Raw genomic sequence first — 9,829 nt, forward strand, 5'->3', positions numbered from 1 at the left:
ATCGAGTTTGGTTTAATTCAACAACTAAATCAATTCAAGCCCAGCAAAGGTCCATCTGATTTTTAAATTGACCTAATTAATTTTAAGGCCCAATAGGAGTCGAATAAATTTATTTAATCTAATTAAATAAACTAAAGCTCGAGTCCAATATTTAATTAATATAATTAACTACTTTAATTAAGCTCAATTAAAATAATCAAACATATTAAATTGTGCTAAGCCCCAACTTTTTTTGAGGGAAAAAGCGGTTGGAATATATATTGCTAGCAAAAACAAAGTTAGTACTAGGCAACAAGACAAGCAGTAAAACTAGAAAAAGGAAGTCAATAATACTAAAGCCCTAGTTAACATTCCAAGCTGCTAAGCCCAAATTTAATTAATTCAATTAGTTAAATTCTGACAACACTTCTCAAAACATATAATAACCAAATTAAAGATACAATCATCTTTTATCAAGCCCAAGATACAACCATTACATCATGTGATTGTTATGGTTCCTCAAGTCTAAGTACCAAATCCAATACTATCGAGGCCAAGGGATGCAAGTCATATGTACCGACCAAGCCTCAAAGGATGACACCTTGTGAGCCAGTTCGGTTGAATTGATAACCGTTGTCAACTATCCACTGAACTTGCATAAACGTTCTACATTTGTCGTCGATGAAATGCAACACAAACCTAAAGGATGCATCACTTAGTACAACTCTTGATAGAGTCCTCGATGTCTGTATCAAGATCCTCAACTTGAAACATTTTAAACCCAACTCTCAAAAGTTGGTTTCATAACTGTCAATCAATGCGCAACCCAACTACATGGATTGTAAGATTGACTTGTGGATTTTGTTGCAATTTTAAAGCTATAAAGCATAATATATAAACAATAAACACATTTCAAAAGAATTCTAACTATATTAATTTAATCCAATATTAAATTCAATAAAAAATTACTAAGTAAATTACGAAAACACCAATCTAATTAATTATCCAGTTACCAATTCTAACAAAAACTACATCAAGAAAATTATTTTCATACAATCCAAGATAAATAAAGTCCTAAGAAGCAACAGATTCAATATTGAAAGTCGAAAATGGACGTGATACACTATTACAATGATACGCTTTACAATAAGCTTTATTGTAATTTTAGTCATATAATTATAGATATTTGGCATATTTGTAAGATTTATAATTTGCGATTTGATTCATTAATTTTGTAAATTTTATGATTTGAGGATACATTTTGCCAAAAATTTGAAAATTAGTTGAAAACTACATGTGCAAGTCACGAATATATCCTCAAATTTACATCAACACACAAACTGCACGTGCTAATTTTCATCAAATTTAGAAATTTCGAGCAAAAAATGTGTTATTAAACCGCAAAACTTTTACGAAGATAATACATCAAATTATAAGTTTCATTTTTTTAAGGTCGAAAATGCCAATTACCTCTAATTATAGGACAAAAATTTTCAATAGAGCCTTTATAATATGTAATTCAAAATGATGCCATTAATCAAACTTATTATCTGAAGGTAATATGATTTTAATCTAGAATTATTCCTTTTAAAGAAGTTTATATGTCATTTCAGACATAAAAAGTAGAAAATTACAGGATCAAAATCATATTTAATCTTTGGAAAACAGTATTTACACAATAGAGAAGTCAACAAAATAAAAAAACTAATGAATCATGCATTGGTTTAGCGAAGTTAATCATTATAGGCTTCCCGTGAAGAACGTGGTCTTGCACACCCTGCCTCGCCAGCTTCGTGCCCTCGATTTCTTTAAAGTGAACAAAGACGTACTGATGCAAGGGGAGTGAGTTAACACTGATCAATTCTCCATGAGCGTCAAACAAAGATTTTAACACAACATCTGTCACTTCTGGTGACAAATTGGCGATCACAACTTGTTGGATGGATGAATCTCCTGCTGCAAATTTTGATGGTCGGATCGTGGTTTTGTGTAGCTTCGGCCGGTGATTTTACATGTGATGCCATTAAACAGGTCAAGTACACAGAACAAGAATAATAATGGACCGACGGAGGTTCCCATGTGAATAAAGAGATTTGTGTGCAATGGGGATGTGGTGGAGTGAGGTTTTGTAAGTGTATGAGCGGGGTTGTTACTGCAATATTTTGTTGGATTTGTCTGAATTTAATGAAATTTACTGGCTCTAGGTTGTATAGTGCATTATTTCGAAATATGATAACTTATATCCTGAATTAAATTAAAATTCTAAATTCGTTCTATTACTTAATAATACTTATTAGACTTGTCCTCTATAAACACTAAGAAATATTAGTATGGCATTACATTATAGGGTTTAATGCAATTTCCGTCCTATGGTATTGTACCTAAGTAAATTACCCCTCTATGATAAAAAATCAAATTACCTCCCTATATTTTTTAAAAATAAAGCAATTTATATCTGTGTCTAAAGAGGTAAATTATTCCATTTTAAAAAATATAAGGAGGTACTTTGCTTTTTCCTTTAACCACAAATAATTTATTCATTTGCTATAATAATTACAGGAGGTTGCTTTCATTTTTTTCTCATTATTATAAACTTTCTTGTATTTTTAATCTTAAATTGTTGATTTTTGAAGCAATTTTATCTTGAAATTTCTTTAGACACTAAAGTTCATGCTATCATTTTTGCATACTTGTGTTCAATTTTTTTCTTATCATTATATTTTATAAAATCAAACTTTGAAATTTTAAAATTATTTATTAAATTGCATGCTGAAAGATATGATAAAGTTTATATCCATATTTTATCATTGTTTATGATAATTTTATTACTCGTTTTACTATTATTATTACTCTTCTTGTTATATATTGCAAGAGCCAATCAATTCTATGCGATTTACTGCTTAAAATCTTCCATTCTTTTATTAATTTTATGCAACATGTCATTGAGAAATCCTCCTAAAATCTCTTATTATAGCTAAAATCATGTCAAGTTTTGAATTCCTGACTAAGTTCTAAACTTTCGGTCAACAATGTCTTAGCCTATCACTCATAGGTGAGCTAGGCTTCAAGAATAAGTGTAAGATGATGGGTTCGAATCGCACCAAACAAGTGAGTATTTGACTCACTTTATGTGTTTATTATAATTTATTTTATTATTCTTTGTCATATTAATATATGAATCAAATATCGATAATTGTCAAACTAATCAATTTATTAAAATTTATTGATGAAATTATGTGATTACCATATATATATATATATAATAGATTCATCCCAAAAATTTTCAAAAATATGAATTAATTTCCCATCAATTTTTACGTTGTATGACAATTTTTAAATTTCACTAATTGATATTCCTTATAAAGAGATTGGTGTAATTTTAGTTGTTTGGCATTTGGGTCCATTAAGAATTAGAATTTGCGACTTGGCCCATTAGTTTTGCATATTTCATGATTTGAGGACACATTTAGCCAAAAAGTTAAAAATTAGCTGGAAAAAACATGTGCAAGTCATGAATATGTTATCAAATTTATGCTAGCACATGACTTGCACGTGCTAATTTTCGATAAATTTAGAAATTTCTAGTAAAAAACGTGTTAGCAAAATAATAAAATTTACTAAGATAAGCTTAACTTTTTGAAGGTCCAAAACGCCAAACACCTTTAATTATAGGACCAAAATTTAATAGACTTTATAATATTCAATTCAAAATGAAGCCATTAATCAAAATTATTATCTAAAGTTAACATGATTTCAATCTAGAATTGCTTGATAACTAAACATTCAACTTGCTCCACAAATATTTATAAACATTCTGTGTGTGTTTTTAGATATTAGTGCTTAATAATCTCATTTGATATACAATATTTCTTTTAAAGAAGTTTATTTTCATATATGGAAAGTAGAAAAAAAATCGAGAAATCAAAAAATTAAAAATTAAAAAATTATCAACCGATTTAGTGAAGTTAATCATTAGAGTCTTTTCGTGAACAACGTGGCCTTGCCGACCCTACCACTCCAACTTCGTGCACTCGATTTCTTTAAATGCACAAAGACGTACTGACGCAAGGGAAATGAGTTAATGCCCATCACTTCTCCATGAGTTGCAGACAGAGATAGTAACTTAGAATCTGTCACTTCTCCATGAGTTGCAGACAGAGATAGTAACTTGGATGGATGAATCTCCCGCTGCAAATCATTGACAGTCACATCGTGGTTCTGTGTAGCTTGCACCGCGGATTTTGCATGTGGTACCATTAAACGGGTCAAGTACAGAAACAAGATTTTGTGTTATATATAGAAGAAGTTGACCAATTTTATACAATTTACTGCTTAATCATATTTTAACATATTCAAGTTGTTCAATCAAACTTAGCATTTCAACAGGTGCATCATATTTTAGAAAATATTGCACCCACTGCAAAAAATAGAACATCAAACTACATCATTCTTCATTAAAATCATTCGTATTACCCTGTTAGTTTCAAAAAATGGAAAATAGAATCTATAGAAAAACAACAGCTCTTAGTTCTTTGAGCATGTCGAACCACCAAATATCTATCTTAGATTGGATTGAACAACTAAATTTGTACGACCCATAAATTTAGCAGCATTCAACTAATTACTGTGAAATCATAGCTTCTATTTCGACTAACAATCCAAAACAAAACACTCTATCAACTCATTTACGTTCTCATTGTAATCAAAAGGAGAAAAAGAAAGAAGTAATAGCTTGGCATGTGTAGTTGTATGCTGTTTCGTTGGAAATAATGGTGATGGCCATGAAAGTGCAACGGCTGTCCAGCATCTCTGGAATCCGGGCTCATAGTGGGATGGGTCAGTACAAGACTGACATGAACTAGCCTGAGAAAGTCCACCCTAGGACCGGCCCGCTACTATTCGTGGCCGGTCTTAGGGCAGTCTAGGAGCTCTAAGTGTGCCCCAATTGTGTCTATTTTTAAACCCAACTTCAATCGATGGACCGGCCTAGTTGATGCCCGAACCAAGCCGAAACCAATCCCGCATTAGGTACGCATGTGTTTGTTTTATTTTTTTCTGATATTGAAGTGTTCTTGTACAGAATTACTTAAATTTATAATTATCTTTATGAAATAAATAAATAATAAATTAAATCACATAAAATTTATATATAGAAAAATAATAGTTAAGAATATATAATCTTTTTAAAAAAAAGGCCCAACAAGCCCTCGAGCCACTGGGTTGGGCTGGTCCCAAGTATTGATTCCTGGGATCGGCTAAGGACCAGCATGGTCTGAATCAGGCATAGGCCAAACCAACCCCTTTTTTAATTGGTTCAATCTAGTCTTGGGTTGGGTTAGCGTAGCCTGGTCTATTGTGCATCTTGAGTTGGGGTTAGTTAGGTTGTTAGTTGATTATTCCTTTTTCCTCGCTGTTTCTGGACCTATTTTTAAAGTTGAGCTTCCTTGAGCTCACTACTGAGAATAATTGAATACAATCAATATACAGGAAGTTTGCTCATAACAATCTGTGGCGTCAACACATTTTTTCACTGCAATTACAGTTTTCAACCTGGTATCAGAGCCTTCTTTTGAAGGTGTCTGCATACCTCTCTCATCAATGTACAAACCATGTCCGATTATATTCCTCAAAGGCGCCTAGAGGTTCAGAGGCAATGGAAGGGAATATTGTGAAGACTCAGACTGCTCCGGTGAATCAAAGTGCAATTGTAAACCAAACAACGGTAGATATGACTCTTACTGAAAACGAAAAAAGTGACTGGATCGGCCCAAGAATGCTCAAGCGGAAGCGGTAATGCGAAAATTCATAAATAAAAACGAAACATAACAAAACCATAATTCTAAGGGGTGTACCCTTGGAGTTTCCTGTTTCTGGACCTATTTTTAAAGTTGAGCTTCCTTGAGCTCACTACTGAGAATAATTGAATACAATCAATATACAGGAAGTTTGCTCATAACAATCTGTGGCGTCAACACATTTTTTCACTGCAATTACAGTTTTCAACCTGGTATCAGAGCCTTCTTTTGAAGGTCTCTGCATACCTCTCTCATCAATGTACAAACCATGTTCGATTATATTCCTCAAAGGCGCCTAGAGGTTCAGAGGCAATGGAAGGGAATATTATGGAGACTCAGACTGCTCTGGTGAATCAAAGTGCAATTGTAAACCAAACAACGGTAGATATGACTCTTACTGAAAACGCCGAAAAATGTGAGTGGATCGGCCCAAGAATGCGCAAGCGGAAGCGGTAATGCGAAAATTCGTAAATAAAAACGAAACATAACAAAACCATAATTCTAAGGGGTGTACCCTTGGAGTTTTCGAGGATTGATAAAGTTTATCACAATGCCAATAAAGTTAAATGGGGCTAATGGTAAAAGAAAAAAAAATGAGAGGTACATAAATCATAAATCAAAAGTTATCTCTTTGATTTGATTTACTTCGAATCTCCTTCATTTGGTTTGTTCACGCAAGGCTTCAATGTAGAGGTCCTCTAAAGTTACGTCCATACCACACCAGAATTGGGATCCCTCAACTCAATTTGCTAGAAAAGAAATTGGAAAAAAAAAACAAGTATGTATTGGAGAGGGGCGGCCGAGTGGATGTATTAGAATGTGTCTAGGTTTATCCTATCATCCATACGGTAATAAAATTCTTTCTTTCAAAAAAAGGATGATTAACATGGCACTTTCCAAAAGTGAATTTGTTAGTCAATAATTTCCTTTTTTAAGATTTTCCACCATCCTAGTTATGGGCTTCGCATTGGCCGATTTTATTAAATAAAATACAAAGCCCAATAATTTTAATTAAATCCAATTTAATTAAAGCCAACTTAATTAATTTCATCATATATTTAATCCAATTAAATATATGAGTCCAATAAGCTTTTATTAATTAATAAGTCATTAAATAATCAAGCCCAATATAAATTAATCGTATTAATTTATTCTTGGGCTCCTCCATCCAATGGACCCCTCTCATTAATAAGTAATTCAATTACTTATGGAATTAATTTCTAATTAATTCGTCGTTCCTTCTCCGTGATTTGTGTGTGACTCTTTAGGTTCACCTTTCAGCTAGACTTGGGCTGGTGTTAAACACTATTATTAATTAAATCTAATTTAATTAGTAATTCTCGATCAACCTTTGATCAAGAAATCCCATCACCATGGGTGACCGTCTAGCAACGGTCTATATCACTAGAGACAAGGCGAATATCCATACGAACTTTTAGACTCTCGAGTCTATACGGGTATGGTCCTTCTTTCTACCGTCTATCGGCCTTAGTCTTAGGGCATGGAATTGGGTGTCGGTTCCCATCCTGGACTAGGCGTCTATGCTTAATACTTGAGATCGCATTACGCCAAATTGATCAATATAGAAACCTTTGTTTCCTATTCGATCAATTAATGGCCATAATTTTATAGAGCGTAAACGCATCTCCAAGTGCATAGGAGATACCTCTGTCACGTTTTGACAGGGAATGAATCCTCTTCTTCGAACTCACCGTTCTCGCTACATGCTTTGACTGTACTGGACAAGGCTTATGATGACCATGTTTAGGACGATCACCTCTCACACAAATCCAAGATACAGTCATCGCATTCACGTGACTACGTAATTCCTCAAGTCTGAGGACTACTCCTATACTATCAAAGCTGGGAATTTGAGTCATATCGACCAAGCCTCCAAGCTTCTATATGATCATCCCCGCGAGTCAGTTCAGTCGATTCAAGTCATATCGACCAAGCCTCCAAGCTTCTATATGATCATCCCCGCGAGTCAGTTCAGTCGATTCAACACCTAGCCAATAAACCAATTAAGATTGCATAGATGTCCCACGTATGTCGCCGATGAAACACAACATTCATCAAATGAATGTGACTCTTAGTGCAAGTCTTCATAGAACACTCGATACCCATTCTAGACGTCCTCAACTTGGAACATTTTAGACCCAACCCTAGACAGTTAGTTTCATGACCGCCATCCAAGGCGCAGTCCAACTGTTTTACGGTTGTTAAAGTGGTTTGTGGGCTTTGTTGTGATGTTTGAAAGAAATGCAAATAAATGTGTAATGAGCACAACAAATGAAATGCTAATAGCGAATACTCATTTTATTCACTGAATAATATTATATAAAATTGAGTTATCGGCAGAATAGATTACAAGTATGCTAATCTAAGTGGCTTTCAGGTCACATATTCTAACACTTACAGCTTTATTCATCCGACCATCCTACCTGGATAGCAGCTCTTGCTGCGAAAATGAAGCTAGAATTTATATATATGGAAGCTTGGTCTGACCTGCCGAAGTTTCAGAGGAGTTTAAGAAATGGAATCGTATTCATTCCATGTTGAAAACTTGGATCCTAAATTCTATTTCAAAGGATATAGTTGAGGCATTCATGTATATGAGTTCAACAAGGGATTTGTGGATGGAATTAGAAGCTCGATATGGTGAGAGCAATGGTCCATCAATCTATCAATTACAACGTGAGATCAGATTCATCGTGCAAGGAAATAAGTCAGTGACAAATTACTATACCAATGAAAGAAATTGTGGGATAAGTTGGCCTGCTTGGCACCAACTCCTAGATGCGCATGTGTTGGATTCTACCGCTTGTGATGGAAATAAAGTAATAAACTTTCATTAGTTCATTTTAGTTGTAACTCTAGCCTATCTTAGGCAATATCATGTAATAATGACGTTTGGTATAACGGACAATGCCATTTCTCCAAGAACTCAATGACGCATATTTTTTCTACTACCCTGGTGTCTGCTTCTTAAAATGTCATCTATAATATCTATCCCTTAGCTAAACTTCATAGATTACCATTTCATTCCAGCAACATTCGCTCCAACTTCATCTTTGATCTTATCCATGTCGATATTTGGGACCTTATAGCAACACACATTCTCTGGGTGTCAATTTATTTGATGGGTGTCGAATCTACCGAATTGTTTATTATTAGCCGCCATGGTTGTGATTAGCTTGCGTGCTTCGGTAGGAGTTTTCTCTTACAAAGCACCTCCACTAGCTGCATCCACCAAGCTTTTATTTGCCTCAGACAATCCTTCATAAAAATATTGAATTAGAAGATGGTCGGGAATTTGGTGATGAGGGCCACTCTCCACCAATTGCTTGAATCTCCCCCAATATTCATACAAACTTTCACCGGAGAATTGACGTATTCCACTTATTTCCTTCCGAATGTTTGTAGTCCTTGAAGCAGGGAAGTAGTTCTCAAGAAATAGTTTCTTGATCTCGTTCCAATTAACAATAGATCCCGAAGGTAAGGAGTAGAGCCAATCTTTTGCTTTATCGCCCAATGAGAATGGAAAGGCTCTTAGCTTGATTTGTTCTTCGGTGACTCCTTGAGGTCTCATGCCGGAACACACCACATGGAATTGTTTGAGGTGTTTGTGTGGGTCTTCACGTGCAAGACCACGAAAAGTAGGAAGTAAATGAATTAGGCTAGATTTAAGTTCAAAATCAACATTTAAATTAGGATATTCAATGTAGAGTGGTTGTTGATTTAAGTCAAAAAAAGTCATTTCTTTGATCGTTCGTTCTAGATTTTGAGCCATGACTTCGTCTTTAGAGTAAACAGCTAAATATTGAACGTTCATAGAATTCTACGAAACTTGACCGAAACGTTGGTCTAGACCCATGTGGTAAATTTTTGCTAAGCATAATATTAACTACAAGTGGCGCTGAGTTTATACTGGTGATGGGTGTCGAATCCACCAAAAATAATTCCTACGAACACTTTTGTAGATGTGTGAGTAGGGTCGAATCCACAGAAATTGGTTTTAAATTAATTCATTCAAAAAGGAAAATAATTAGGGG

The sequence above is a fragment of the Sesamum indicum genome, linkage group LG4, assembly GCF_000512975.1.
Source record: "Sesamum indicum cultivar Zhongzhi No. 13 linkage group LG4, S_indicum_v1.0, whole genome shotgun sequence".
Classification (NCBI taxonomy): domain Eukaryota; kingdom Viridiplantae; phylum Streptophyta; class Magnoliopsida; order Lamiales; family Pedaliaceae; genus Sesamum; species Sesamum indicum.